We start from the raw sequence: 6,885 nt of genomic DNA, 5'->3' as shown, positions 1-6,885 counted from the left end.
AACCTCTCTATACCGAATTCTACGAGCGACAACTGGACTCCTTTTGACGAGCAATAATCAGTGTGTTTCTTTATTTTTATTCGAGTATTTTAAATAATTAATTTGTGTCACCTAAAACTCCTACTGCCAACCTAGTGACAACTGCGAGTCAGGTAAGACATATTAAAATATAAAATATAGTATTGTTGCCTGCCTTATATTAAATTATATGTGCATGCATTTATATTTACATCATAGAAGTGTATTTGATCAAATTCTCGAATACACGATCTCGAGATCCCTCCGACGATCAGGAGGAAGGTAGTAACGTAAATTTAGATCATCTTGAATATTAGTGTCGGCAGGCGTCGTACTAACATTTACGGTGATCGTCTATAATTTATTTTAATCTTTTAATTTAATTTTATTCTTTTTATTATTTTCGTTTATTTTATTTTTGCGTTATTACAAAGGTTTCACATTTTTCATATTGATCGTCGGTTAGACTGAAATGATATTCGTTAGTATCGCTTATTGCCAAGTACTGATTTTGTGGTTCAATGATCAATATATTACATTTATTTGTAGGTATCGGAAGTGGAATATTATGAAACAGGTTAAACCGAAAGTTTGACAATAAGGGTATACGGGTCACAAATACAAATAAAAAATTCTGTTGAATGTACACTACACTTAACTTGGATATTCCGAATAATTCTGGAATAGATAAATGAGATTCAGTTATAGGTAGCTCTAGTGTAGAGGGTAATGTCAGTTGTATATGTTTAAGTTCGTGAATCAATTGGGATGGGGGGTAGACATTTGTATGCATCAATCCATTTAATGCTGAGTTAGTTGACAATGGATTGGAGGTTTTGAGTTTCCCAAATTAACCGAATTGGTTTAGAAAAATTGTCAATATTACAGTGTGCTCTAAGAAGGTGTTTTGTATTTCGAATACATTGATTGTTGCCCCAGAACGCATTGATTGTTCTTCCATTCTGTTTATATTCTGCTGCAATTTCTGATCGTCTGTTAGTAGTTCATGCATGGTAGAGTTGACATTATTCATGATTGAAGAGACTATGCGTATTTGTTCCTGTGATAAATTAACATGTTTATCTTCGGAACGAGCTAGGTCTTCAATGTTTTTGTAAAAGAATTCTGCGTCCCGAACTCCAAAAAGAATGTTTGCTAGCCTTCCTACTGCATTTATCAACCCTCGAGGTTGTAGATTATGATGTTCAGAGATCTGTGATCTGACCCAAGGATTCGTATGACAGAATTGAAATTTGATTCAATTTCTTGCATGAACGGAAACGAGGATTGTATGAAATCCATACACCGTACTAGTTAAGATCGAGTTCTCTCTTTTTTTCAATTGAATGCAAACGTCACCCGTTTGATCATGGAATTTCTGGAGTATTTGGTACTTCATGTAATAAGTCGTCAGATTCACGTAAGTGATGAAATCCCAATTGGTGAAAGATATGTGAAGAAGTCCCATTGCTTTAAAGTATAAGCCTAATGAGTTCTAAAATGAAGTAACTTGAAAACTTCCGCTCTAAGAGTTTGAAGACCCATAACATACCAGTGAGGTTCTGAACCACAATTTAGATTTCATTCAAGAAATTTCTTCAAGGGATTTTTGTGTAATTTTACATGTTTAATTCATTTTAATATGGTTACATTCGGGGAGTTTTCCTTAGTTTCCACCACTGTGAATGGCCCTAACCACTTAGGTGATAATTTTCCTTTACTTGTTTTTTCTTGCACTATGACCTTATCACCTTCATTGATTTGCAAAGGCACAGCTGTACTGTCATATCGCTCCTGCAATTTCTGTTTTGATTTCATCTGTTGCTCCGTTACCATCTGGTGCGTTTCTTTCATAAGACGTTTCATTTCGTATTGGTAATCTCGATAGTTATACTGAGGCTCTGGCTTACGACTTAACGAATTTGGTATTGATAACGGATACCCGTACACGATTTCATGTGGTTGAAACCCTGTGGCAGTGTGTACTGACGAATTATGACAGTATATTGCATAAGGAACATGTACATCCCAGTTTTGAGGATTTTTTCCGGAGTAGTTCCGCAAGTATTCACCAAGAGTTCTATGACTTCTCTCTAAACTACCATTACTCTGCGGATGATACGGAGTAGTTAACGTTTGAGAGATATTTAAGAGTTTGCATACTTTTTTGAAAACCTTGCTAAGAAATTCAGTTCCATAGTCCGTCACTAGAGATTCAGGTTGCCCATGCAGACATACAAATTGGGAGACAAAATGATGTTGTACGACTTTGTTTGCTTCATGATCCTTCATGGCACATGCCCAAGTGAACTTCGAAAAATCATCGATTAAAGTTAGAATATACGAGTTCCCGTGGTAAGACTTGTTGAGCGGCCCTACTATGCCCATGAATACATTTTCGAATGGTTTCGAAGCAATGGTTGTTATCACCATAGGTTCTTTGATAGTCCGGTTTGGATTTTTGTTGATTTGACATGCAGGACATTTCCTTATATATTTCCGGATTTGGGCTCTCATGCCCTGCCATTGGTACTGTTGTGCAATTTTATTATATGTGCGTGTTACACCTTGATGTCCACCAAGTGGATTTTCGTGATGTAGTTTGTTATCTGTCGTTAGCTCATCGCGGGTGTATATGTGAATATACACAGGAGAGTTACGGAAGATATACCTTAACATGTGGAATAATTAATTTTTTATGATAAAAATTGATTTGTTCGTTCGCAGCAAGCTCATCCATGGAATTTTAAATTTACACATGTTGGTAACACTGTATATATTTTTATCAAAAAATACATTTTTGAAGCCGATTATTTTTTTATATTCAGTTACTGAGGATAAGCTATTTGTTGAAGTTGTGTTTCGTGGTCATCAACTTTCTCATCGTTTCATTAAACTGTTTTTTAATTTATAATTTTTTTTTTTTAAATGAATTTCCAAAAATGTCCAAACGATATCCAGTCATTGGTACATCAAATACGATTCAATTCATCACCAGCTTATCCGGAATTCACTGAATTTTCAACAAGGTTAAGAACGTTCAAATCATTTCCATCAAATGCGAGTCAGAACAAATATAAATTGGCCCAGTGTGGTTTCCAGTATCTAAATCTGGATGATGCAGTTCAATGTCACTGGTGTGGAATAATACTACATGATTTTGAAAACTTCGACGATTGTTTCATAGAACATACTCGCTTTTCACCAAAATGTATATTTTTATTATTAATGAAAGGAAATATCATTATATTCAAAAAGTATTAAGTAATTATTGTAAAACCGAAATTATTTGTAATTGCGAAATCGGTTCGTACGATACCATTTGTTAAATCATGTTTATATACTTATATAATATACGATGCAATAAATAATTTTTTCACATTTTTTTTTTTTGCATTTTTATCCAAGAGTTTAGAATAAAATGTTTACAAAGTAAAAAAAACACTCAGTTTAACATATGACTTCAATCAGTTATATTTCACATTATATATTTGTGTTTAAAGCGTAAAAATATTTTTGAACTAATAAAAAATTTATCAAAATAATTTCACTATGAGTTCACCGATAATTGTCTGTAAGTCTACTTTTGACATTCGTGCTGATTCGTGCAAGAAAAATATTACGGTTGGATTATTAATTAATAATCATATTTCAATTATTTTGCTATTGGAATGTAAACTTTCAAAGAAAATTATTACATTAAGTTTAGAAGAATGGTTTACATTTATGTCTGAACCTAATTATAATTCAATTATTAATAATTTACATACCAGATGTAGACGTGTGAAAATAACTGATAACTTATCATATTCAATAAATGTTAAACATAGTTTAATTACCTTGCATATAAATGACAATTGCATTAGTCTGATGAACATTGACTCGCTCGCCTCAAGCAAATACAAAATTTGATCGATTTGTATATTGCAGAAAAACAGAAGCGATTACCCAGTTACCAGGCTACATTTACCACAGCTTACGAATTGATTAAAAACGAAGTCAGGGGTCTTCCCGTAAATTGTCAGAGGAATGAATTTACAAACCAATATATTCAAAACTATGACTTAAGTTACTAGTTACTAGTTCATTCGGATCGTCATAATAAACTAATTGTGTTTGCGGTATAACATCTTTATATAAACCAGAACCTTGTTTAGTCTGAGGTGTTGAAGTAAAAGTAAACATTTCTTCCACTACGGGATTTGAAGTCATAGAACTGTCTGCTTCTGATTGAAATTCAAATGGTTCTATGGTTGTATTGTTATTGACGTTACTACGTTTAGCGCTTACCCTAGAAAAATGAGTGTTAAATGGAGACAAGTTAATTCGTGGAAGATTAGTGTTATTAATTTTGGCTATTTCTTCGTTTAACTGTTTTTCCTCATATTTCATTCGATCATACAGGGGTTTTACAACGACTGCCTACTTATGAAACCTTGACGTTTTAGGTTTTCCATCTTCTTTTAAATGAACCCCAGTAGTTTTCAAAATGTTGTAATAATTTTCTATATCTTCCACGGTCATATTTTTTGGTTCCTTCTCGCATAATAAAGACTTTAGCCCCATAGTCCATGAATAGAATGTATTAAGCAGTACTAAGTTACCATGGCTAAAAGTTAGATGGTGTTTTCCTATTTTATATGAATCACTGGCTTTATCATAATGCATACCATAGGATTTATCATATCGAATTGATTTAGGACGTTTATTATCCAAAAAATTCTCAAATGATAAATTTAATTCATCACCATTATCGTTATCACTTTCACATAAGGCCTCTGTATTTTTTGTTAAGTAGGCTGTGAGTTGCATAGTGTATTTTTTTCTGTTCGTGCACACACGAATTCGATTATTGGTTTAAATGCCCCTCGGAAATAGTTGTCAGAATCTATAACCCCACGTTTCATTTCCATGATTTTTCGTTTAATATTTTTTTTTGATGCTATTAAATTTTCTAACAAAACTTTTTCTTTGTTCATTGTAAATAATAAATTTAATATAACTGTATTGTGTGACTATTGATAACACTATGTAGATAATAACTGTGCTACGGTGTTTATATAATTACATATAATTATTTTATTTTAATAAACATATGGAAGCCACATCTATATCTTCCTTCATTCAGTTCCCGAGTTTTATCGATAACCATGAACCCGTAATCACTGTAATTCCAACAAAAATGTGCCATTTTCCGAAATTCTGAGAAATCCATATCTGCAGAGGAATGATTGTTGAATATATGTCGTAAATTTGTGTCATCTTGTTTCAGTATCATTAAAAAGTTTGAGTTATCTCTTATTAGCTGTTTCGATATTTTAGAATATGTTTGTGCTAAATAAAATACAGAGCTAGCACCTGAATGTCTGCAAATGCTGAAGTATTCTCTGATTACAGATTGTGGTCCACATATTACATCGTCAAAAATTATAATAGAATTTTTTTTAGTCAAGTTCGGTTTTATAACCTTATCGGCGCATGTAAATATTAAAAAATTGGCACCTTGTATATCATCTATTATTTTTTTTAATAAAACATATTTTTCCTGAGTTGATGTTTTAGAGTATAAATAAATATTTTCAAATCTTAACCCGTTTGCATGAGTGATCAGATTATACATTATATTTGTTTTGCCTGATGAACTAGGACCCACTAGTATAGCTCTTATAGTATCAGGTAATAACGAACCATGCCTTGAGAGTCTTTTTACCATCTGAACATCTACATTTATAACATCTAATTTATCTTTCTGTTCAATCAAATCCATTTTCATTTCTTATAAATACACTAGAATTTACAATTGTTAATCAGTTATTGATGGCGCGTTCAACCCGTAAGTGTGAATTAAACAAGACTGGTAAAGGATTTGTAAACTTCCTTATAAATAGTTTTTCAGTTGAAGTTTATGTTTCAGACTATCAGTATTATGAACCCGGTAAGAATTTAAAAAAGATACCAGATAGTGGTGATAAAGGAAATAAATACACTGGGTGTTGCTTAGCGTGAACACGATATTGTGTATGCTACGAGTAAAAATTTAGATGATAAACATAATGCTGATGAAGTGTTAGAAAATCGTACTCGGGAAAGATTTAAAGCAAAGAATACACCTAGAAAAGAGAAATTAGTTGCGCTCATGGAACAAACACGATTAAAGTCAAAAGAAAATTAGGTATGGGTTGTAAAACCAAACGAAAAAGTACCACAAAAAACAATGTTATATTAGCTGCGAAGAAAAAAAGAAACTCAAAGAAAAAGAAGAGCGGTAAAAGATTGATATTAACACCGGGTCAGTCGGGTGGTGTAATTCCCTTAATACCTATATTTGCAGGATTGTCAGCACTTGGTAGCTTAATGTCTGGAGGTGCTAGGGTGTATAATGCCATTCAAAATTCAAAAAGAAAAAAAGGTGGTAGTTTATGTTTAAACAAAACAATGTTATTGAAAAAAAACCGCTAAATACGCTACTGAATTAACATTTGACATTTCGGTTGATCCTAATGATTTTAGATCATACATAAAATGTAATGGAATACTACATTTTGAGATTTTACATAGTATGGCATCTGTTTTTGGGTTTGAAAAACGAGCCTATGTACCGGAATATGAAACTCATCGCTCAGAAAAAGCTGTAAATTTGAACACAATTAATTCTATAAAAGTAATGTGTAATATAGCTCAAGGATCATTCAACCACCATCTTCAAAGTCATTCGATTTATGAGTTTTTCCCGAGTGAAAAAACAGGGTCTAAAGTAATTCAGTCACCACCAAATTTAATATATTACAAATTGAATAAAATAAATATTGACACGATAACTGTTCAACTAGTTGATCAAGATCATAACCTGATTGATAATTTTGGTGA

At 32.3% G+C, this 6,885-nt stretch overlaps 1 long non-coding RNA gene across 1 annotated transcript in view; it reads right to left on the bottom strand.

The window, feature by feature from the left end:
* Nucleotides 1–129, bottom strand: part of LOC111038529 — a 13,164-nt gene extending 13,035 nt beyond the window's left edge. The window contains exon 1 of the long non-coding RNA XR_002604994.1: nucleotides 4–129. This is a non-coding gene — a long non-coding RNA (uncharacterized LOC111038529). The remainder of the gene's footprint in view (nucleotides 1–3) is intronic.
* Between the last annotated feature and the right edge of the window lie 6,756 nt (nucleotides 130–6,885).

The sequence above is a fragment of the Myzus persicae genome, unplaced genomic scaffold (genome assembly GCF_001856785.1).
Source record: "Myzus persicae strain clone G006 unplaced genomic scaffold, MPER_G0061.0, whole genome shotgun sequence".
In the NCBI taxonomy this organism is placed as follows: Eukaryota; Metazoa; Arthropoda; class Insecta; order Hemiptera; family Aphididae; genus Myzus; species Myzus persicae.
Note: the sequence above shows the minus strand (reverse complement) of the source record. Positions and strands in the feature narration are given on the sequence as shown.